Raw genomic sequence first — 26,435 nt, 5'->3', positions numbered from 1 at the left:
TGTAATTTAGCTGCAACATACAGATTTTTTCACAAATTTAGAAGGCCTCTGTAATTTGACTGGTGTTCTTATAATGTTATAGGTTCGGGATAACAGCAAGAAAAAGCTCTCGGTGGGATTTCTGGAATAAGGTTAGCTTTCTGGGTATCAAGTCATTTGTGTGGTTTTCTAATATTTGTCACTACGGAACAACATCTGCATCCTGGAATACCGGAAGTGCAATAAACGCAACTGAAGTAGCCGACAACCCAGACCTCAACTCTAAAGGAACACAAATGGATATTGCAATACAAGCAGTGGAAACAAAGAAAAGAGATAGTTCAACCACTTTGGCACCCTCACCGTCTACAAAGTCCAGTGAAGGAACCAGTGGTACAACCCCTGCAAAACAAAATGAAGAAACCACCAAGAAATCTGAATGCTGCCTATTACAGCATCTAAAAGATTTTACTACTATTACTATCACTAAATAAGTGGACATACATAATGTCTTTTTGAACTACTCTATTATCTATCTGGATCATGGGAAACCTATTTGTCCATACATTTTTGGGAATTTGCTGCATCTACTTATTTGTTTTTGGGAACTTGCTGATTCTAATATTGGGTGGTTCTTATGTTGTTTGTCTCGTAATCGTACCTACCTCTAATTATGTCACACAGTGTACTATTTTTAGTTCAACGAAAACACTTCTTTAACCACAAGCACCAAATACCCGCGCGATGCGCGGGCACTCCCCCTAGTATATATATATGTATTACTAGAATACAAAAGTTGTATAAGTTACAATTTAGCAATTTAACTCTAAGAGCACAACCTATCACAAAAACATCCTTCAAGTTTGCCTAGAATTGATCGCCACCTGTAGGTAGTGAAATTCAGTGGGGTGAGCATTGTCGCCTGCACGTAGTGAAATGAAGTGGAGTGAGCATCAACTTGCTCAATAAATAGTCTAACAATACCTCTATTGGATCGAGTATATTAATATTGAGCGTAACATTTAATAAAATCATTTCACAAAATTCAATGATAATTAGTATATTACATGCATATTATATATATGCATAACTATTCATGAATTCATATTTTAGTATTTTTAATTATAATTTGTGGAATCTTTTCACTTTTCACTTTGTTTTCAGTTAAAGAATATGCTACGGTCACTATTATATTCTTTGATAGGGCCATTAAATTTCACAATTTTTTCTCATGGTAGGGCTGTATACTTGTTAAATACGTTACTCTAAATCAGTAGTACTATCACTATTCTTTCCCATGACAAGGTCATTTGTCCACTATTATATCCCGTAAAAGCGTCTGGTTTTCAAATGTAGAAAATCTAGAGTTTTTTCCCACCCTTTACTTGTTTTAACAAGTCCAATGTGTCCAAACAACACATAATGATCACCTTTAAGCAAATAGTATAATCATTTATAAACACATAGTTATCAAACAAGTATACATGCTGAGTCCAATTTAGTGTAATAAAATACATTTTTCATAACAATTAGCAAATAAAATCTTTTATAAGTAACATTTCAAAATCTATAAGGATATAAGAGAGCCACTTATCCATTAGTTAGAATAAACCGAAATTCTATTATAAAGTCACCCAAATCCTTCTTTAATCTTCCCCTAAAACAGTAAAACTTAGAGAATTAACTATTTGCTCCAAATGCCTAAAATTAGGGCTGCTTGCTTGGGAAATTCAGCAGCGGCAGTACTAAATTGAATGGACATAACTAAAGCTATACATGTCAAAAAATTGTAAAAATTATGCCGCTACAAACTAGACTCAAAGTGATAATAATCTTTAAGAGACACCTCTCAGAGATTTGGATGATATGCTAGTCTAAATTCAATCAAAATTCAGTACACTTTCCAACTCTCACGTTGTGCACCTTAGGAATCAGCAAACGCAGTCCTCAGTTAAACACACATAACTTAGGTTATATATGTCGAATCACTACAAAAATTGGTGGCAGTAGAAACTACTATTGAAGTATTAAATATCTCCTGTTGGAATCTTGTAGTGAATCAATCAATAGAGGGCCTTAAGTTGGACCACTAAGTCAGTGCAAATTTTCAGTCCTTCAGTTGTGCAGATTCTGATTTTCTGCTAATTTTGTTATGTTTCCGGTGTCAGTAGACAACGAAACAGAGTTGTAATTTTATATCATTGGAAAGATTTTTTTTTTTTAATATATCATTGGAATCTAGTTTCAAAGTCAATTTTTTTTTTTTGTCAGTCGTGACCATCTACTTCTACTTTTACTCCTACTATAACCTATTCTAAGGGAGTGATCCAACTAGGTCAAGAAGAACTAGCAGAGATTAAACCACCATCGGATCATACGGGTGTATTACACACCGCACCCATATGAATCTAAGAGAAGTCACATTAGTGGCAACGTAATGAAAGACAAGATTTGAACTCTTGACCTCTCACCCCACAAAGACATGTAGTAGTCAACTACGTAAACGATGGTTGAGTTTCAAATGCAATTGATGGCACTCAATTTTGATTTTTCTACGTCAAGTAACTATCAGTTTTCTAAGGCTGTGCAGAGGTGACTGTTGGCCACGAAATTGGTTAGAACTCATGGGTTTTTTGGCTATTAACATTTAAAATCTTTTCACTTTCGTCTGTACATCCATATCATAGACTTGACTACAATTTAATAGCAACATATGCAAGAAATCATACTAATAAAACTGGGTTATAGCTGTCCAACTTCAATATTTCAATTAGTAGTTATCAAACTCGTAAGATTCAAATCTATTAATTGATTACCTCAAATCAAGTGAAATCTGGCGAGTTTTTATACCTAGTTCCTCCTCCTCCTCTGGAGCCGCCCCTTCTTCCTTCTGTTTCTTCTACAAAGCAAGACAACAAAACCGATGCACATAAGAGCGCCAGGCGGTGAAAAAAGATATACATTAAGGGGATTCACACTTTGGCCCTCAAATATATCATACTTATAAAATAACCCCTCACTTATAGATAATACTCAATTGGCTAGAAAACTTTTGGGCAATTGGGATTTGGGCATTACGTACAGCATTAACCTTTCCTGCATCATACCTGTTTCTTGGAAAAATCAGCAGGAAAATTCTTTCTAAATGCTTATCAGACCAGTCCCTCCCTTTCTCGCTGACAATTAGTATCGCAACAGTAACTCCTGCTCCTAAACTAAAACCAAGACTGGCGAATGCGAACTGCCAATCAATGACTGCATTTGCATCTACAGAGGAAGGCACCAGAGCGTCGTTATTGCCCTTGCAGCTTATGTTCAAAGGGGGGCCGCACAGATCTTTGTTTCCCTCATAAGAAGATTCTGTAAACGTTTGAAGCTGGTTGCCCCCGGGGATAGTTCCAAGGAGTTGATTAAAGGATAGGTTCAAGACTGAGAGGAATCCCAAATTTGCAAGCTCTGGTGGTATCATTCCACTTAGCCGGTTCATTGAGAGGTCCAGTGCTTCAAGCTGTGTCAAGTTCCCAATTGATTCAGGGATTGTGCCAGTGAAAGCATTATGTGATAAGTTGAGAAGATAAAGTGCGTTGAGTTCTCCTATTGTCTCTGGGATGTATCCTTCAAAACTATTGCCTGAAAGATCAATAGATGCGAAGACATTCAGAATTTTCACAAGCACAAACTCCAGCTCGCTCCCTTTGAACGTTACTGTCAAAGTATCCTGATAGTATAGGCTACTAAGATGCAAGACGGTAAAATGCAGACGGCCCTGTGCTGATTGCCCATTTTCTCCATGGCTAATCATTCCTTTCCAATTAGAGAAGCATTTTGGGCACAGAGCACCACTGAAGTTGTTGAAAGCTAGGTCAATGATTTGAAGGTTTTGCCAGCTGCCATCGGCCAGTGAACAACCAAGGTTTCCGTAGAACCTGTTGGATCGAAAAACTAGTACCCGCAAACTAGTCAAGTTCTTTAACATGCAGGAGAAAGTATCTTCAACCCTATTGCTGCCAATATTGAGGACTTCCAACGACGTACAATTGACCAGGGATCTTGGAACCCGTCCTTCTAAAGCATTTTTACTAAGGTCTAAACTTTTAAGAACACAACTAATTGGAAATTTATCTGGAATGATGCCACCCAGTTTGTTTCTCCCTAGCTGCAGAACCTCGAGATTCTCCATTTTGTAGAATAGACAGTCTGGTATGCTGCCTCTCAAAAGATTGTTAGACAAATCAAGAACTTGGAGGTAACTTGCATTGCATATGGACTGAGGGATAACTCCGTAAATGCTGTTATTTGAAATAGAAAAGAAAACAGCAAAAGTAAGAGAGTTCCCAATATCTTGTGGGATGGAATTGCTGAACTTATTGCTTGAGTAGTCCACATATATAGCTGCTTCTGGTGGTTTTGGAAACTCACCTTGAAGTTGGTTAGAATGCAAGTCAAGCACAGACAGATTGGGCATAATGGCATTCATGGGGAGATCCACTAGGTGATTGCAGGAAAGGTTCAGATATTGAAGACTTCCGTCACCAACTTCCCATATCCATCTAGGTATTTCTCCAGCAATTTGGTTGTTTGAAAGGTCTAGATAGATCATCTGGGACTGGTTTCTTAGCTCTGGAAACTTTTGCAAGTTGCAAGAAGCTAATCTCAGTACACTGAGCTGAGGGAGGGTGGACACGGTTGAATTACCGCTGCTTGCATCAATTGATAAGTTGTTGTAAGAAAGATCAAGTGTTGTAAGGTTTCGGAGCCCGTTTATGATTTGAAGTGGCAAACTGCCATTAAATCTGTTGGAAGAAAGTGAGAGTACATTGAGCCTTTGCAGTTAAAAAATGGACATTGGAATTGAACCATTAAGTTGGTTGCCACTCAAATCAAGTGTATCTAAGAAAGGGGAGGATGCACTGGGGAATTCGACTTGGCCTATGAAATTATTGTTGGCAAGTTGGAGTTTCCACAAGGATGGAAGAGCAAACAGAGATGGTGGAATTTTTCCAGTGAAGGAATTGTATCCCAAGTTAATAAAGGAAAGATATACAAAGCCTTCAAAGTGAGTGGAAGGAATGTTGCCTGTTAGATCATTCAAAGAGAGGTCCAAGTGATAGAGGTTCTTGGACATCCCAAATGACGGGATCGAACCATTGAACATGTTATTTGAGACATCCACATAAACCAGTTCCGTGAGATTTGCCATTGTTGATGGAATCGGCCCCGTAAAATTGCAATTTGACAGATCTATCCACGACAAACCTCCAAGGAAACCAATGGAATCTGGTAATGAACCCGTAAAATTGGTAGAACTAATCACTATTGTCTTGAAAGATCCATTCTCTGGAAACTGCGGCAAAGTGCCTGTAACGAAGTTATTGTTTGACAAATCTATATTCTGCAACATTGGCAACTGGAGTATCTTCTCTGGAAATTCTCCCAGCAGATTACAACTGCTGAGACTCAATGATGTCAAATTTGAGAAATTTGAAAAGAAGTCTGGAACTGTAGTTGAGAGGTTGTTGTTGTTAAGATTGATGACCGAGAGTGAATGGAGCTCTGAAAGGGATGAGCTGATAGGACCTGACAGATAGCAGCTGGACAAGCTAACTTCTCTTAAATTGGGTAAAGATGATAAAGCGTTGCACCACTCACCCCCCTGAGCTGAAATATTGACACCATCAAGGTAAAGTTCTTGGAGCTCCATGAGGTTCTGAATTAGTGTTTGTAGATTTGGATTCTCCATTTCCAGTTGCTGAAATCCACGAAAATGGGTTGAGAGATCAAGAGTAACCAACCTGCTCATACGAGCGAAATCCCTCGGAATTTGCCCGACGAAACCAGCATCAGACAAGTTCAGGTACGTCAGATTTGCAAGTTTAGATAATCCAGTGGGAATAGTAGGGCTGAAGCTGTTGAAAGCCAAATTCAATCTCTCAAGATACTGAAGATTGAACAGACTACTCGAATTCTCTAGTTGACCGGAAATTGTTTGGTTCTCAAGCTCCAGCCTGATCACATGACCCGTGCTATCACATCCTACCCCATCCCAAAGGCAACAGTCGCTGCTATTGTTCCAACGCGCCAGTTTGGTTGAACTGGTGGAGCTGAACGTGAGACTGTTCTTCAATTCCAGCAACAGGGACCTCTGATCTTCAAGACATTGGCCAGAGGCCAAGAGAAAGTGTCTGACTGATAAAATTTGGAGTAAGGGTATCAAGAAAAGCCAAGGAAAGAGAAGAATCCTCATTGGATACAATTGTTTGAGAAACCCAGGAGCTCGAAAATGGGACAAGTAAAGAGATTATAACCCCATCAACTAGACATTTCAGCCTTGTACTGTTTCGTTACCAGAAATTGGTAAAAGAAAGAAAGCAGAGGATTGGTTGGTTGGGCTTTCTTTTCCATGAGAAAGCGATCAAAGTAAACCTGGGAGGTCGATGGGCGTTTTGTGCATTTTCTGAGTCTATGGATTTGTACAGATTGAGGTCGTTCTACGCGATTCGAGTCTTTCGACCCCGCAATGACTTGCTACTCTTCACATAATTCATGTACACTAATGAACTCCTCTCAGTGATTTGGTTAACTAGTAATCAGTGTTCAGATATCTACTACCCCAAGGGGTTAATGGTTCGGTTCAACTAGAACTTTGAATAAGTTTTAGTTAAGGGGTATTTTTACTATAATGACAAAGTTGTATCAGCTATTTTACTTTTTTTTTTTTTTTAAATTACAAGTATAGACGAGGTTGTACCTTTATCAGGGGGAAAAAAAGAATAGTAGTATATAGTAATATGGAAAATCCAATACATATTATTACACTACTAGGAGGCAAGAACCGCGCGCTGCGCGGTAGGAATAAGAGTGTGAATGCCCAGCTCAGTAGGACGAGTCGGAAGGATGCATGAAGATAGTGAACGTATAGCGTAAGAAAGGCGATATAAATAGAAAACCAAGGAAAGCGGAGTTAGCAGCAAAGGTGCAAACCAACGGTACAAAGTTGATTAAAGCATAGTCCCTTAACGTCTGAGAACTAATCAAAATGAACTTGAAACAGAAAGAACATGGGTTAAATATTGAAATTGTAGTGCCATGGATACATTCGTTCATTCCCTTTCCGGTCGAAGATGATGATGGAAAAACAGCATTTGGATTGGGGCATGAAGAGAAGAACTTCGCCATTTCGAAGTTCATGGTCTGTAACGAATGTGCTCCAGTTTTGATCAAATTTGGTCGCGGTCATTCCAAGACTATATGTTCGGTGGCCACTAGTGAGATTGATTGTTGGAGTTTTGGCTTTGATAGGTCATAATTTGTTGTTAAATTTATAATTATTCTCCCCCTGATTTTAACCAAATATTATTTTAATTGATTGATTCTACTTATATTTGGTATTTGGTACTAATTGTAGGAAGGTGGAGCAAAAAGAGAATAAAAGATGTGATTTTTCAAGAGTTTTCCAATTCAAAATGGAATCTACGTGGATTATTGACGGAGGATTAGGAGGGAAGTATTATACTCCTAGTAGGTCTGCTTGGCTTGGCATGTATTTTGTCTGGCTTTGAATGCTTTGTAAGCAATCAGTAGACAAGAAAGCCACGGTTGTTGACCTTGGAAAGTGGGGACCATTGCAATTGTCTTCCAATCTTGCTTTGACCGAAATTGAAGGGAGAAAAAAAGGGAATCTCTCGTATGTTTTGTGAGAGACCCTTAAGAGCCACTATTGTTGACTATTATTAGGAAACTTGGTTTTTGTTTTGACTGGCAGTAGTTTTCAAAAACAATTCCTTAGCTTTCGAATTGAAGGGGCGGCAGATGAGGAGTTTGGCCAGCAACAAATTCGCAGGCACTTAGGTCTTTATTTTTCCTCCGGAGCCGACTTTTTAAAGAGGAGAAAAACATTAGAAAAGCTCGGCTATTATTTTTATTATTGGACAGCTGGTTCTCCATTAATGGAGAACTGGCTTCTCAATTCTAGTCAAGAGAACAACTGAAGATTTGGTTCAACAATTACTGTGAGATCTAATTTATTTTAATTGCTTCCTTCATTTATTGGTATTCATATGTTTCCTGCTTTTAACCGTTATAGCTCGTGTGGATGATTGATTAGTGCGCAATAATTAATTATTCATATAGGCTATTTTGCTAAATAGGGGTAATTGAATCCGTAATTGTTCGTTATCCCTATCTCAGTAGCAACTGGCGTAATTGGGTTTATGTCAGGGGAACATACAATCTAACTTAAACAAACCCTCGTAGCGTGTTTGTTAGTTAGGATTGAGCCTTTCTAATTATTAATGCAGTCCAGAAATTAAATCCTACGGTCGTACCTAGACTTGTTTTTGGGTTAGAGAAATAGTTAACGGTCGTACCTTAACTATCGGGAAATTAAAAAAAGGTTGGTTGTTTATCGCGTGCATGACAACTATAACTAATCTATTAATAAATGTGGAATTATCTGTGAATCAATGATCAGTGCCTGAACCATTTCTGAAGTGTACCCTTGGCTAGAGTTTTCTCTTAATTATTTATCTTAATCAATTATTTTCTGCAGTTAATTTATTTAGTTAGCATTTAATCCAAAACCCCCCATACCTTGGACTCAAGAAGAAACGAATTATCCCCAGTCCCTGTGGATTCGACCCTACTCACCGCTATATACAAAATCTGTATTTTTCTCGAGTATGTACTTATTATTGCACAGGTTCGGCACCTGTCAATTTTTGGCGCCGTTGCCGGGGACTGGTGCCAGATTAATTTGTTTCTTTTTTAGTTCATCTTGTTTTTATTTTTATTTATTTTTTTTCTCTTATTTTTTTTATTATATAGTTTATGGCTTCTAACACTCCGTATTTTGGTGATTTACTGGATTTTGTTTCCGAGAAAGGCAATGAGACTGATTTTTTTTCTAAGTTTGCATATTTAGAGGCACTAAACTCTATTAGAGAAAGAATGACTGCTGCAACCTGTGAAATTTGTTATGCCAGGGATCATTCGACCGGTATGTGCCCCGAATATCAAGATAATCTGAGTTTTTCACTCAATAATTATGGAGATTTTTCACCATGGTCTCAAACGTGGTATAACCCTAATCCAAACGGGTATGATCAAGGATGGTGGGATAACTCCAGTTATAATTATACAACAGGGCCAATGAATTTTCAGCAGTATGAGTCTCAAGAATCATCATCTATGTCAGGTATGTCTCTTGAAGAAATAGTTGAATTAATAGCTACTAACACATATCAAATTCAACAGGAGACACATCAACTTCAACAGGAGATAATAGATTTTCATCAAGAGACACAAGTGAGCAGGCGTAACCTAGCAGATCAAATGGATCAATTGACATTTAGGATAACGCCATTGGCTTCTCGAATGAATGAAGAATTGCCCTCACAAACTATTATCGACCATGAGGGAGATGAGAGTGCAATTATCCTGACAAATGACATGGTATTGCAAGGGTCTCAAGAAGAAGAATCTAAAGATGCAGTTGAAAAGAAAGTTGAAGCACAAGAATTGAGACCGCAACATCAAATGGTTCAAGTGAATGAATCCAGTGAACAATCTCCAAATGCGGTGACATCTCCTCCATTCCTTGATCAATATTTTCCTGACTCTTATTCTTTAATTCCTGTTAGTGAGATTGATTTAATTATACCAGAAAATTTTGAGTTTCATGACAGGAACAAGTTAAGAGTCACGATGGCAAAATATCTCAAACCAGTAAGTGCTTGTGATGGAGGAGTGAATGAAGATTTAAGGTCATTACTTGGTTGTTTGGTGCCATTTACTAGTCCATGGAAGCCCGTAGCTCGTGTGCTCAAGAATTACTCTATTTACGAGGGCTATCAGGATTACATAGAAGATGAAGCACTGAAGCAAGCTACGCGATTTTATCCTCCATGAATAAACAGGACAATGTCTAGCCAAAGACATTAAAGAAAGGCGCTGCTTGGGAGGCAACCCAAGGCTTTTGTTTTAATTTTCTTATGTTTTTGGAGTTTTTGTTAAGTGTTAGTTGCATTTAGTGATTTGTTGCTTGGTGGCAGGAAAGTGGCAGTTAGACGTGCCCACGCCAGGTGGTCACGCCTAAGGGAAAGAAATTTTCGTTCAGGATCTGCGGACTCTATAGCAGTTAGACGTGCCCACGCTAGGTGGTCACGCTAATGGATCGAGAATTTTCGCCGGATGGTCAAAAGACTAGGGAGCGGTTAGGCATGCCCACGCCTAAGCTAGAGATTCTTTGGTAAAAAAAAAAAAAAAAAATATTTCAAAGGACCCGCGGCCCTACTCTTTCCCTCTTTCTCTCTTTTTCATTTTCTTTCTTTTCTTTCTTCTTCCTTTTCTTTCTTTTTCTCCTTCTTCTTCCTTCTTTTCTCCTTGTCCGCCGCTGCCACTTTGCACGCTGCCAGATCGCCGCACGCCACACAGCTGCCCATCGCGCCCGCTGCCCAGCCGCGTCTCGCCACCAGCAGCTCCTTCTCACGCAACCCCTGCACGCAAGTTCTAGGCGCGAACACCCACCAGATTTGCGCGCAAGCTAGTAGCTCGCGCGAGCTCCAGAACCAGCAGCCAGGCGCGCAGCTTTTGCGCGCCGCCGTGCGCGCGGACCACCAGTCGCGCGCCTCCCTATACGCGACTCAGCTGTAGTTGCCCCCTTTCGCGCAGCCTGCCCCTTTCGCTCAATCTCCAGCTCCAGTTCACCTCCAGGCAGATCGAGCAGCAACTCAGCCGCAGCAGCGCCCACAGCGCGCGACCTCCGCGTGCTTGCCAGCGCGCGTTTGAAGCACGCACGGTGCTGGGTCCTCCCCTGTCCTCCATTTCACCCACAGCCATTCAAACCTCCGGTGAATTCTTTCTTTATTTTTTTGTCTCTAAGTAGCTGAGGCCAGATTACTAGCTTTTATTAGCTGATGCCAGATTTTAATTTCTTAGCTGAGGCCAGATTTTTGATTTGCTAGCTGAGGACAGAAAATTTGTGCTTGTTGGGTGCTGTGGCATATCTGTGGATTGATTGTTGATTATTTGGTTAACGTTGTGCCAAACCAGTGATATTTGGGGAAAGTTTTTACTCTAACTACCTGTTTAATTAATTTTTGAGAAAAATTGATGTGTTTACCTATTTAATTGATTTTTGGGTTGAATTTGTGGTATTTGGGGAAAATTTTGCTGCTGACAGGTTTAATTAGTTCTTGGGGGTGTGTTCATCGGCCGTTTCTGCACTTGTCTGTGATTGGAAGCTGTATTTAGTTGTCATTTGCTTTGTTGGCTGTTTGTTGACCTCTTTGGAATTCCATTTCCTTGCCTCTACCTTGCCCTCTGATTTCCAATGACTAAACCAAAAAATAAGGGCAAGAGCAAATGGACACTCGAATGGATCGGATGGAGCGTTAAATGGGTGGGATGGCCCAGAATTTAGCACAGTAACTCCATCACGTGGGTTCCGCCCGCCTTTCCCTCCACAGCCGTAGTTCAGTTCTGCCCTCCTCCGTTTTAAGGCAAGTGTCGTTGCCCCAATATCTCTGTTTTGCTGTTTCTTTGCTTACATTGAGGGCAATGCAAGATTTAGGTGTGGGGGGAGTAGTATATTGGCATTTATTGAAAAGTGCAAGTGTAGGCATTTTTGTTGGATTTTTTGTTTGACTTTGTCGAATTTTGACCAATTTTTGCCTATCTTTGTGTTTATTTGTGATTATTCCTGATAAACGATGGTTAGATGTCTCAAATTTTTCTATTGCTAAGATTTTACACTTTAAGGTGTTGAGTATGACATAGTTGAGTTTAAGGGTATCTCTTTGGTGAATATTTGAGATTGTGTGACTTTTGCACTTTTTGGTTAACTCTTCTAAGCATTGTAAATATTTGTCTAGCATTTTTTTTGTGCAAATTGGTTCAACTATTAATTTTAGTTCTCCATGTTTAAGAAATGAAGCTGGTTTGTGTGGTATTTAATTTTATTTTTGGTGCTTATTTATGAATAATATTAGGCTATACTCCGCTAGTATCGTTGCCTAGTAACCGGGAGTTTTCACCACAAATGTCGACTTTCGAGTTAAAAAGCGACGATAGCTATGAGTATGTGGTTTTTAAGCGATGATGGCTGAGTAACCGGGCTCCTTCATATGGCCAATGTCGGAGTTCGCGTCAAAACGCTTGAATGGCTAAAAACTAAGCATTCCCCCTAAAAAAAAAAAAAAAAATTTTCATCATTCATGTGTGGGGATATTCTAGAAAAAAAATATGTGCTAATAGTGAAAAATATGGAAGTGTTTGAATGAATTGTTAACCCGCTGATCCCTGAATTTTAATGTTGAGATTTTGCTTAATAGTTGAACCATTTGCTTATGGATGCTGGTTGAATATTTTATATTCTTAGATTAGTTAGTCATAAATTGAAAGAATCCTTGATCTTGAAAGCTAGTAGGAGAGATATTTCTTGAAAATTGCCACTAATATTTAACATGTGTTTTAATTGTATCTTGGCAATAGAAGATTTGAATAATACCATTATTTGAATTTGATTATTTGATTTGTTGTTCTCATGCTTGAGGACAAGCATGGTTTAGGTGTGGGGAAAATTGATAGGTCATAATTTGTTGTTAAATTTATAATTATTCTCCCCCTGATTTTAACCAAATATTATTTTAATTGATTGATTCTACTTATATTTGGTATTTGGTACTAATTGTAGGAAGGTGGAGCAAAAAGAGAATAAAAGATGTGATTTTTCAAGAGTTTTCTAATTCAAAATGGAGTCTACGTGGATTATTGACGGAGGATTAGGAGGGAAGTATTATACTCCTAGAGTCCTAGTAGGTCTGCTTGGCTTGGCATGTATTTTGTCTGGCTTTGAATGCTTTGTAAGCAATCAGGAGACAAGAAAGCCACGGTTGTTGACCTTGGAAAGTGGGGACCATTGCAATTGTCTTCCAATCTTGCTTTGACCGAAATTGAAGGGAGAAAAAAAGGGAATCTCTCGTATGTTTTGTGAGAGACCCTTAAGAGCCACTATTGTTGACTATTATTAGGGGACTTGGTTTTTGTTTTGACTGGCAGTAGTTTTCAAAAACAATTCCTTAGCTTTCGAATTGAAGGGGCGGCAGATGAGGAGTTTGGCCAGCAACAAATTCGCAGGCACTTAGGTCTTTATTTTTCCTCCGGAGCCGACTTTTTAAAGAGGAGAAAAACATTAGAAAAGCTCGGCTATTATTTTTATTATTGGACAGCTGGTTCTCCATTAATGGAGAACTAGCTTCTCAATTCTAGTCAAGAGAACAACTGAAGATTTGGTTCAACAATTACTGTGAGATCTAATTTATTTTAATTGCTTCCTTCATTTATTGGTATTCATATGTTTCCTGCTTTTAACCGTTATAGCTCGTGTGGATGATTGATTAGTGCGCAATAATTAATTATTCATATAGGCTATTTTGCTAAATAGGGGTAATTGAATCCGTAATTGTTCGTTATCCCTATCTCAGTAGCAACTGGCGTAATTGGGTTTATGTCAGGGGAACATACAATCTAATTTAAACAAACCCTCGTAGCGTGTTTGTTAGTTAGGATTGCGCCTTTCTAATTATTAATGCAATCTAGAAATTAAATCCTACGGTCGTACCTAGAGTTATTTTTGGGTTAGAGAAATAGTTAACGGTCGTACCTTAACTATCGGGAAATTAAGGAAAGGTTGGTTGTTTATCGCGTGCATGACAACTATAATAATCTATTAATAAATGTGGAATTATCTGTGAATCAATGATCAGTGCCTGAACCATTTCTGAAGTGTACCCTTGGCTAGAGTTTTCTCTTAATTATTTCTCTTAATCAATTATTTTCTGCAGTTAATTTATTTAGTTAGCATTTAATCCAAAACCCCCCATACCTTGGACTCTAAAAGAAACGAATTATCCCCAATCCCTGTGGATTCGACCCTACTCACCGCTATATACAAAATCTGTATTTTTCTCGAGTAGGTACTTATTATTGCACAGGTTCGGCACCTGTCAGGCTTCATGTAATCCCGGGGATATATATTGCGGAAGGGCCTGTGAATAACCAAGTATGAGATATGACAAGCCGGGAGGGGAACAAAGAACAGAAAGGCGTATGCTCACCAACGTGTATCTATGGCACCTAGTATAAAATTGGTAGAAAGTAGTAGATGCCGCGAGATTATGGCCGAAGAATGGATGTATGGACGATGTAATATGGTTCGAGTTTTCGGCAGCCGCAATATCTGAATGAAAATCAATTGTTTTTAGCAAACATGAATGTTGTAAAGCAAAATAAGGAGAAATAGTGCGGAGGAGAATAATTTCCTGGTTGATCGTTTTTATAATTTTGCACCATTGGTAAAGGTAGTGTCCACGGCATCAGTGTGAGGACCTGTGTTGTGCCAAAAGCAAGGCCATCGTAGGTAAGATTCCCTCTATGCCGCAGGAAAAGCAAGTCATATTCGCTAATCAGGTTGTCTGCGCAATAGGATTCCCAGCCTTGTTCGAAGCATCCATCAGTGATTGTTATATGCCAAACAGTGATTCCATGGTATAACTCCATAATTTGGCCATTTCCGAAGCCAGCTGATCTAAAGATAGAACTCGGAATTTTCTGAGGGAGGGGGGAGAGGGTCAAGGTTCTCCAAAATATAGACGTTATGGAAAGTGTACAAGATTGAGATTTTTTTTGCTTGTTCATTTTGACAAGATAATAGACGAAACCTGTTTCTGTAGATTCGAACACATCATAATGTAACACCATGGATTTCCTTTTGGAACTTCTTTCGTCAAAGGCGCGAGCCCATCTAAAAAAAATATAAAGAGCAGAAGAACCATATTTCAGCGTTAAAAGGAATAAAGTGCAGGTATGACATAAGAAAGCAAAGAGCGAACCGTTTGTTGCAAAAGCCTCAGGACTAATATCAATGACATTTTGCAACCACTGTTCAACGGAGGCAGGAGAGTACAGCGAGGGATCGCCCATGTATTTTAAAACCATTTGGTAGGTTCTAAAGAAACTTCTCTTGGGAGAATATAATGTCTTTCCTTGACATGATTGGATAATAGTTGCGGCGTGAACGTGAGAGCCATCAAAAGTGCAAAGGTAGTATCGAATTTTGTCTCTGAGATATACTATTTTCCACATTTTGAAAGGGTTTTTGGGTTTGGCCATTAGCAAGGCGGAATGGAAAGAATAATATGTATAGAAGAGGCAAAAGCAAGGAGAAAGCTGGTATGAAAAATTACACGAAATGCGGTCAAGAGGATGGATTGGGCACTTTATAGACGTTTATGATAACCAGGGCGGAAAAGGTGCAGGCTTACAATCAATGAAGCTAGTGGAAAAAATGCAATTCAATTGGGTAGTAAACGGTAGGTGTACACTGCCATAAAGAAGATTTATTGTTGGGAGCAACTGCAAAATCGACAGTTTTTTTTTGAAAAAAAATAGTTAGTTTTTCATATCATTACGTAAGATATTCCTGAGGAACTAAATTTGCAATAAACCCAACATTCCAACGTATCATTCCTTAAATGCGTGAAGACCAAGAAAAAATAGCTACTTTTCCTGCAGACTAATTAGATAATTAATTGATTAGGCAAATTAAAAATAGCTAAGTAGTCAATAATTAATTAGCTAAGCAAGTAATGTTTAATTAGATAGTTACTTAATAGGTAAGTAGCTTAACAATGCAGAAAAAACTTTGATTAGTTAATAACTAATAACAATTAGATTATTAGTTAATTTGATAAGTAGTTATTAGTTTAACTGTTAACAAATAGGTTGATTAGTTAATAAGCAATTAGTCAAGTAGATAATTAGATATTGACATGATTAACTATCTGCATGGATAGTTAATTATATGTTTAGGAATCAGTTACGTAGTTAATTATATGATTGGTTATTTAGTTAATTAGTTATTTAATGTAATTACGCAGAAATAGCTTTATTAGTTTAGGTTGTTTAACAAATTAAATGTTGGTTGTGATGAAAGTACTCAAACCTTTCACACACTTTTACCTTATAAATTAGGTCGAACTTGATCCAGGGGAGGTTAATGCAATTTAAAAATCAATAGGGGGTCTAGTTCAGGAATTGACAACCGAGCAAAAGCGAGGGAAGGGATTTGTTGGGGGGGATATTGAGTAAAGGGTGCATTATGACAAAATTCATATGCAGAACTGCTTTCTATTTTCGTGTAAGATAGGCACAGCATTTCGTATAATAGTAGCAATGGCAAAACCGCGAGCAATGTTGACCACCAAAGCAGGTGTTCAAGTGTGGCATTGTGCCTTAAACAAAGTGTCTGTCGTCTATAGTTGCCTAGCATGGCTGCATTGCCAACAGGTTGTAATAAAACGTTTGATAAGAATCTCAAATCAACCGATAGCTCAGGGAGCAAAGCAAGAAAATAAGCATAATAACACACGTCAGCTAGACATGCTGGAAGCAGGCCATAAATGCAATGGAATTGATGGCTCAGGGAGCAGATAAGGAAAATAAACACAATAACACATATCAGCTAGATAGGCTGGAAACAGACCATACATAAAGTGGCTTAAATGTCTTAAATATATTCCCAGCGACGGATGGTCGACTACATAGTCAAGTGAGTCAAGTTTACACAGCAGACAACACAATCACAAAAGATGACTGGCCAAGAGCAGGAAGTGAAACTGCAAAAGACCCCCTTATAAGGACAAATAGACTAAGCATTACTTGTTTTTTCCGCAACCTGTGAAAGCACAGGATTCCGATATAGTATTTAATAAGGGCATATGCCTATACAGGCCTATATAGCAGTAAGAGTAATGACAAAAGACTTCTTGATGAGGGCAAGCAAATCAAGCATTCTTTGGTTTTTTGCTGCTCGCGACATCACCAGATTCTGATATAGTAGCTTTGGCTTCCTCGCTGAGTTCAATTCTTTTTGAAAGGCAAACGCGCGCTTTAGAGGAACCAGATGGCTTGTTTGTGCATGAAGCAAATTTATTTTTAGACAAAACCCAAACCAAGATGGAAAATAGGGATTAATGGAAGGGATAGGAGATACCTGATATGTCTATAGCAGAAGATTGACTTGCTGGTTGAGGAACATTTAGTTTGTCATCTGAGCAGAGTTGGCTCTTGGAAAAAGAACATGGTTTTTCTGTGCAAGGAAAAATAAAAAAGAAATCATAAAAAAATCGTAAATGAGTATCATAAGAAGTATATGGCTAAGCATTTAGCAATAACCTGGAGTATCAGCTACAGAAAGCTGACTGGCCACATGAGAACTACTCTGGGGTTGTTCGACAATGAGGTCATGGTCTTTGTTGTCCTCAAACTAGTAAACAATTGTATATCGCTGGTAAGTCCCATCATCTTTGGTGTTTCCAGGCTTAACTTGAGCAATGAATGTCTTGGACTTCAGTGTGTCATGAATTAGTTCGAGTGGGAGTTCTTTATTCTGACAATCAATTCAGCAAAATTGCTATGTAAGAAGCAGCAACAAAGGGAGCAGTAGTTCAGCAAGTGTAGTATAAACCTTATTATAAAAATTCATTGCCGCAACTGCAGAAATTCCAAGCAATTGCTCAGCTAGTTCACCAAATACAGAGGCCGTCATAACGCCGGTATCATCAGTGAGATCGACATCAAAGCGGCACCTGGTTCGAAGGATAAATACCATGAAAATATTTAGGCAATGTTTCAAAAGTACAGATTAATGCTGAGTAAACAGGAATATGGAAATTACCTTGGGGTCGCGGGCTGCCTTTCATTACAGTGATTGCAGGTAAAAGTGTGGCCATAATTGGCTGATGTCTGACGATGACACTTGACACATGACATATACCAATATTTTTGGAATATGTTTTGGAAACAGAAACGAGCTTTAACCCAGGCGAGCTGCGAACATCCAGAAATAAAAAATGAAATGTTCTATTTTTTTGTTCCCTGGTTGATTAAAAAAGTGCGGGTACTTTAATATAATGACCTTCTGAGCCGCGAGAACAGCTTGTATAGTAGAAACCTTGGATTTTGACAAATGAAACAGACTGGGGCTGTGCATGTTATACGTCTTTTCCTGAACTAGTGTAGCAAATTGGCTCTCATTCCGCATTGCCCTTCAATAGAAGATAAAAGCAAGTACATAAATAGCAGGTACAATATAGAATTGATAAGTCTGAAATTCACTGAAGGTGAAAAATACGCGCCGAACGAACCAATTTTTCAACTGGCTTGCATCTCCAATAGGCGGATCAATGAGAAGCACCGAATCATTTCTAGTGGAGAGCACAATTCCTGCCAGAAAGAAGAACGTAAGGTACTTAAAAATAAGGAAAAACAAAGAAATATGGTAGCATGTATACAGTTTGACAAGCAATTGACGTAAGGATACCATTATAAGAGACAACTTTGAGCCTGCGACAAATAAGAACTGGCCTCCTTTTTAGCAGTTGCATAAGAATTTTGCCTTCGGACTCAACAAACTTGTTCCAGAGAGACAGAACAATTGGCTGCATTCTGTTTTTAAAAGCATATGTTCAGTTGTATAATAAATTACAGCAAGCTCGCATTCTGTTTTTCAAAGTATGTGGTCAGCTTTGTAATAAAGCACAACACATCAGCCTGTATTCTTAAGAGACATTTAGAAGAGAAGGTATCAACTGCAGGAAAACCACTTTTTTTTAGAAACTCACTCTTCGTTAACGATTACAAACCGCTGAACACATGAATCCTGCGATTGAATTCTGATTGGTTCAGTGGACTGTACATCAATGACCACTCCGAGCACATCTAATATCGAGGACTTAGAAGAGTCAGCTATTTAAAAGGAGCATTTGATGATTTCAACAAATGTAGCAGTCATGCAATCTAAGGTTAGAAGATTACCAACAGTTTCGCTCTTTGAATCTACAAAGAGCGGGAAATCTCTGAAAGGGATGTAATCAAAATGAAAGGGCAAGACGGAGCCATCTTCATCATCGTCCTCTTCAACAACAGTACGAGTGCTTATAACCCACTGGATGCTTATTCCATCAAACTAATATTTTTTCTCTATCTTCCTTACCTCAGCATTGGAGATGCGATATTTTTTATACAGCTGTAACTTTGGGCCCATTTTCTCAATAGCATTGTTAAAAAGGATTCCTTGGACTCTAGAACCCTGTCAAAAATACAGTACAGTAGATCAGGTTAGTTTGGCCCCTTTGGCGTAGGTGGATCGAGACAGAAAAGAATTAAACAGACCTCTGAATCAGAAAGCACGAATTTTTGATATCTGGTTGGGCTGGTCTTGCCAGAACCAGGATGTATTTTTTCTTTTACAAAAACCTTGGCAGACCAATTCTGCATTTTTGGCTTCACATCAGCAATTTTCAGGAACTCAGACATCCTAGAAATGAGCAAATAAATCACTTATAAGTGTCAAATCCATAACAAGCAGGTGTTAGCGTGCGTAGACAACAGAAGATTAAAAGAAACAACGGGTAGACCACTAAAGAGACAAGTCAAAACAGCTCACCAAGGGGAAAAATTCACAGTTTAGCTAATTGCAGGACCTCACGATAAACAATGTTTCTTGTTTTGGTACAGGAAGCAGAATCACTATAAGTCGCTGGCACAATGAGAACTTTGACAGCTGATGAAGTTTTTGCACGAGAAAGAGCAACGTAAAGCTGTCCATGCGAAAACACGGGTTCACGTAAATAAATTCCCACGTAATCCAATGTTTGTCCCTGTGACTTGTTAATAGTCATTGCAAAACAGAGTTTAATTGGAAACTGAGTCCTCTTAAAAGGGATTCCATTCTTTTCGTTATCAGCTGACTGAAGCGGAATCCTTGGCAGCAACATTGTTTTTCCTCGGTGCTGTCCAACAGCAATTTCAGCACAAATTGTATTTTGCTTGAGTTCTCTACAGATGAGGCGAGTTCCATTGCAGAGGCCTTCAGCTGGGTTCAGATTACGCATCAAAATGACAGGACAATTTTTCTTTAGGATTAATTTATGAGGCGGGAGGCCCTTTGGATTCAAAGAGTTAAGAAAATCTTCGTAATCTCCTTGATCTCGTTCGTTAAGCGTTCTATCAGTGCTTGTATATGTATAAGGCTGACTGGGGAAGCGATCAATTATCATCTGATTTACATCATCAACCGCACTATTCATCGCGGAGAGAATGCACCTATTTATCATTAGATAGGGGTCGTAGGAATAGATTCGCAAGTCTGAAAACACTGAGTCTAATAACCTGTGCGATCAAGGTTCGAAGCACAAAACATATTATTTTATGCACCATAACCCATGATATGGTGTATTAACGCTCATGTACTGACTATAAAGCAGCACCAAACTATAATATATATATATAGAAGGCGCAGGTCAGAACATAACCTGTCAAGAGAGGTGTCCTTTTTATCATATGGTATCAAAACATCATTGTTCAGAGATATTTTTCCATCGGAATCCTCTGGTTCAGTTCCATTTCCCACTCTTAGGAGAAAATCTGAAAACGGCTTGTCTAAAAGAGCTCGCATGTTTTTTGTTAGAGTGACTTTCTGTAAACTGCTCCACAAAGCAGAGTTAACAAAGCTGGCCTGAACCTGAATATCTCTTGTTGCTTTTTGAATAACCGGGAGAGTCTGACGAAAGTCGCCGCCAAAAACCACGACCTTACCGCCAAAGGGTTTATCACTATCCATGATATCTTTGAGGAGCAGATCGAACGCTTCAATGGTGTCTCGCTTTGCCATCGATGCCTCATCCCATAGGATTAACTTAGCCATAACAATCAGTCTAGCAGTTGAGCTTTGCTTACTAATTTGGCAAGTCTTAGCAGCTGATGCATCAAGAGGGATTTTGAAGCGCGAATGTGCAGTTCTTCCCCCAAGAAGAATAGAGGCTGCAACACCGGATGATGCAACTGCTAAGGCTATATGACCATGCGTCCGCAGAGTAGCAAGCAAAGCACGATATAGAAAGGTTTTACCGGTTCCTCCGGGACCATCAACAAAGAAACTATTGCCATTAGGTGAAAAGATTTTAGCCATAATGGCATTATATGCAGCTTGCTGACCGGCGTTCAGCTGAGAAACAGTCAGCAAATCGTTCTCTGAACAGCGCACGGTTTGCTCACTTTCGATTTCCTTGGTTATGCGTTCATGCTCAGTAAATAAAAGATTATCAGGGACAAGACGGTAATCACTTATGTGCTTACCCATCTGCTCCAATGATCTATTTATGTCGTGTAGCACGCACCTCTTAATATAAGTAGAATCACAGCCGGTGATAGAGCCCGTTCTTTCTAAATCACTGGATAAGTCAGCTTCGTACTTCTCCCATAAATTAATGGGATTGGAAGGAGTGCAAAAAATAAGTAACATTGCAAACAAGGCTCTAAGTGAACAAGGCATGTGGAATGCAGCGGCTTCATCAAGAGTGTCCTCTATATAGGTATCAGACTGGAGTAGGCCCATTCGAAAGGCAGCTTCTCGATATGAAGATACAAGCTGTCCATCGACTTTGAGAAGATGGTTGAATGATTTTGGCACCCGAACATGAGATAAAAGCAATCTTAGAAAATATCGCTCACCCTCATTCGGACGGACAGTAACCACTCGGCCAATTACTTTTCTACGCTTTCTGCGAGTCCAATTTTTCTTATCAGGATGCCAAACAAAGTGCTCTGGAAACTCTCGATATAGGCATTTAAGCTTGCGCGCCTGTTTATTGCGCCTATTCATGGTAAAAAATTCAGTCAGCATCGTTTTAGTAAAATCCGAACTATCAACCAGATCTGACAAATTCGTATTCTTGTGGAAAGAAACAACTTGTTCTCCTGGAAGATGCAGCTGAAGCGTGTAAACGGAAGGCGTCATTTCATTCAACGGGAACCTATAAATGCGCCACATTGCTTCAGCCGCTGATACCCATCTAGCAGACTGAAATTCATGGATCTCATCTATGTCTACTGGATCATTCTCGAAATGTATATGAAAACTCACCCGATCGTGTCCCTTGTAGACATATTTATACAAGTACTTGACCAGTTTAACAGTGGAACAGATTTCGACATTTAAGTAACAATCTATAAGAGCAAGAAGGTATGGAGTGTAGGGGACAACCCATCTATTGTCCAAAGAATGGTTCCTGACCCTAATAGATCTGCCATTGTTCCGTAGTCTATAATGCGGGTAACCATCTTCAGAATGCGTAGTATGCTCAATATACTCCTTCGGATAATGATTTTTACACGTTCCATTCTGCATACAGACATTTTCTTTGTTCAGTGATCCACAAGGACCGTGCATCATGTGTTTTATGACAAGAGAGTACAAGTAACTCTGTTCATTTGGGTCGGGCAGCTCAGCAGAAACCATTCTATCATATGTCTCTGGGTTCAATGGTTTAGCTTCTGGTTTTAAAATCACAAGTATGTGGGCATGAGGAAGGCCTCTTTTCTGGTATTCAATTACATAAACAAAAGCCGCCACTTCACCAAATAGTTTCTTTTTAATTATCTCAGTTTTAAGCACCTCAAACTTTGCCCGAAACACCCTCGCAACCAAATCTGGCCTATCCTGAGCTTCCTCATCATATTTCAAGTTATCACGTATCTCCTTCCACATTGTGTTACAGGTCATAGTCAAGAACAGGTCGGGTTTACCAAATTTCTGCACCAAAGACATAGCATCTAGGTACCTACGCCTCATATCCCTTGGACCACCAATGAAAGAAGCTGGTAGATATATCCTACGACCAACCTGGTTCCCAGTAGTACAACCAACAGACATGCTATCAATGACTCCCTTAAGCACCTCGGATCTAATTTCGTTCTGTTTTTTCCTATGAAAATTAAGCCTCGACGTCTCGATCTTAACATATACATCAACCGTGAATTGCTGTAACAAACGTCTTGCGTGCAACAGCATCGACATGCCATTATCTCGCATCTGAAATTTATAACAGTAATACTCTCTGGCAGACACAGTGTCGCGTTTTGTTTTCCCTTTCTCGGCAGCTGGGAAAAAACATAAAAGGTACGGCAATCTCTTTTAATAAGAGGATCAATAGTTAGGCAGGAGAAAGCCTGTTTTAAACTTGTTTTTATGAGCAGGAAAATACCTGTTTTTTTGAGATCAATCAATTCAAAAGCTCCTTCTATCAGGGAAACATCGCTCAACATATCATCTTCATCAATGCTTCTCTTTTTAGGACAGGAAACAATTTTTTTTGGAATACCATGATGCCAGCCAGATTCCCCACGAGGGAACAAGAGCGGATACTGCAAGGGGTCGTAACAAGCAAAATAATGCTGTATCCTATGGCTGGAACTCGAATGGCTGTACACCTGAATGTGAACATTTTTCTCGAGGGTTTTGTCATCGCTTTCTGTCCAAATTCCAACTACTTGAGAAGTAGCTGGAAGATTGTATACCCGCTGATCCAATCCTGGATCAGAATTCAGTATAATCCGATGTCTTTCAAGGTGAGGAACTTCACGAAGACTCCTAAAGAACTTGGTATAAGGATTCCTCTGAAGTGTATGTATTAAAAATTTAAGAGTGTCGGCTCGCAAACGGGGCGAGTCTCGAAGTCTCATTGTCACTTCATCATCGTAGTCATAGAATAGCAACTGAATACCCGTAGGAGAGGGGGACGAAGGCACGACGCTGTTAAGGAAGTGATAGACCTGACCCTGTACACGGAAAGTGTAAACCCCATGGCTATTTTTTGTGAGGTTTCTATCATATTTTGCAGCAAAGGTAGTGAAAGCAAGATTGTTGTTAATCGTACGAATATTCCTGCGAAAGTCCATACTTTCTTCGTCCGTTCCAGTGAAAAGTCGAATGAGATCATACGGCATTGCATGCTGCACAATCGAAACGGCCCCGTTTGAACAGCAAAAGCCTGGAGGTTCAAGGTAGAACCTCTTTGCACCACAATGACGGCAACAAGGGACATCAGGAAGGGTCAGGGGTTTAGATGGAATCTTTTCTAAACGAGACAGTCGCGTGGTGTTAGGCTTTAACCGCTTGTCAGATTGAACGGCACCTGCTGGTTGCGAACTAACCAAGCTACATTTAGCAGGTCTGGCCAACGAAGAGCTAGGGGGAGCAGGAGATGGGAAGGGAGACACTTCTTCAGAGTTGATAGTTTCATGAGCTGATAAGAACGAAAGAAAAGGATAAAATAGTGGAAAAGCGGGGAAAAACTTAAGTTAAGCGTGGTAAAACAGGGTTGAGTAGCAGGAGGATCAATAAATGAGACAGTAAAAAAAGGAGGAAGAAGAGTTTCAATGTGGCTGGACTGCACAAGTGAATAGCTGTTGGAGAGAAGATTATACCTCCATGAGGTAGTAACGAGTCGTGAGGGTAAGAAGTAGGAGGAGGTGATTGCTGAGACGAAATATGTATAGCAATAGGTGTTTGAATATCTGTAGGATGGAGCGGCTGGTCACTCGAACTTGATAAGGCAGAACAGCTAGAATCCAGTCTAGACCTAGAAGGAGACCTCTTATTGGCTTGTTCGGACTGCCTATGAGGACACACAATCGAGGGAGTAGCATGAACAGAAGAGGGTTGCGTTTTATGCGCAGCATATTTTTCTCTCCTTCTATGCAACATTGCATCTTTTAAATGTTGCGGCATATCTGCATAGCGCTTACGGCGAGCTGCATTACGATCCATAAGGGCAGGAGGAACGGAAACAGGCGGATTGGTCCTTAAAAGGCTAGCGGCAGGAGGGGAAAAAAGAAGCATGAAAAAATAACTGAACTAAAGGTATAGAAGAAAGATAAAGGTTCACAAGAAGTTCTATACAACAGTTGCACGTCTGATATAATAATAGCAAAGAGGATAAAAGCAGCAGGAGTATTAAATGAGAAGGAGGGAAAAAACTAACAAGCTATCACCCAAACAAGCCAAAGGAAAAGGAAAAGAACGCTAATAACAAGTAAATAATCAAGAAGCAATATGAACTCAATGCACTTAAAATGCTAACGACAAGAAAAAACTAAAGGCAGCGGGAAAAAACAAGAGAAAACGAATAAGCAAAGAAGCTAGAGTCAACAAATAACTATGAGCTAGAAAGCAAGCAAGAGACATACTAAAAGCAAGCAAGTGACATACTGGATTTTTTAAACAAGGTATAAAGAAAGAAAGAATAAAATCAGTAAAAGAGCTGCAGGCTCCTATGACCGCTGGGAACATAAGCGAGATTCTATAGTGTTTGGGGGGGGGGAATGCAGAGAAACGAAACATTGGAGCTTAAAAAAAGTAAATGAAAAAAAAGGAACGAAACAAGGGGTTCTGCATGGCAAGTACGAAATGGGAGAAAGAACTTATAAGAAAGTACCTCAACTTAAAACAGGAGTCCGAAAATGAGTAGAACGTGAAGGAACCAAGTCTGAGAGTTCTAAAGGGACACCTGAGAAGGAACAAAAGAGGAGAAACAAATGGAATAGAAAGTTAGACACATCCAGAAACAGAAGGAAAGAAGAAAAAAGAGAGAAAGAGTGATGGCATGCAGCCATGTAAAAAAAAAAAAGGAGGAGGAGAGTAGTTACCACAGGAAGGCGCAGCTCAAGAATTCATGGAAGAGCTTCTCGGTGGACAGAACAAATGCAGCACATAGAACAAAGACAGTGAGACCGACGGCACTAATAAGAGATAAAGAAGAAGGAAGAAGCTAATGTAAAAGATATGAATAAAGCTTACCAGTATTGGGCAACGGACAGGCTTACGTATCTCGAAGCAGACAATCCAGGCAAGCACAAATATAGAACCCATCGATAGCAGAGTTCCAAAGTGCAGAGGTTCTTTTTTTGTTGCAGCAAGTTGGCAACCGGGCAGATACGGAAAAATAGCAATTTTTTTGAAATGCACTTAACAAGACAGTTCTTTGTAAGACGGCTATATAGCTGAAACTGCTTACTTGCAGTCGGGAAAAGAAAGTATGAGCTGCTCTTTCTTTTTTTGAGGGAGCCCTAAAGTATATCTGAGGCGCATGTAAGAAGTTGAAAAAAAAACAAGTCAGCGCTCTCTATGGAAAGATTGAATCCGGGCACGTGGCTTTGGTACAGGGCAACAGGCCCCTCCCCCAATTAGGTAGCTGGATTTGTTCCTGTCTGAGGGAAGACGTTCCCCCCACCCCCCGGTTTGATGCATCTGGAGGTGCTGGGAAGTATGGATTTATTTTCTTGGCGAATAAAAAACGTACACGCAGCACGAAGGAAATAAAAAAAGAAGAAACCCCGAGCTTATGCGGCACAAGTTCGCAACTGGGTGAATGGATTTGATTAGCTGGAAATTACATTCCGCGCGTTTGATAGGAAGCATAGCAATTCCTACTAAGAGTGAATGTTCTGAAAGAGTCGTGTTTTATTATAGCAACCAGGGGAAATTATATTTTGCTGACGAAAACATTCCGATGGGGTTTCAAAAAGGGAGGGGGGGAGATGCCGGGACAAAATGGTGC

At 39.5% G+C, this 26,435-nt stretch overlaps 1 pseudogene; it reads right to left on the bottom strand.

Annotated features, from left to right (window-relative positions):
- Positions 1–377: 377 nt before the first annotated feature.
- Positions 378–6,496, bottom strand: LOC113703060 (receptor-like protein 49; annotated as a pseudogene).
- Positions 6,497–26,435: the final 19,939 nt, after the last annotated feature.

The sequence above is a fragment of the Coffea arabica genome, chromosome 8e, assembly GCF_036785885.1.
Source record: "Coffea arabica cultivar ET-39 chromosome 8e, Coffea Arabica ET-39 HiFi, whole genome shotgun sequence".
Taxonomy (NCBI): Eukaryota; Viridiplantae; Streptophyta; class Magnoliopsida; order Gentianales; family Rubiaceae; genus Coffea; species Coffea arabica.
This window is presented reverse-complemented; position numbering and strand designations above follow the sequence as displayed.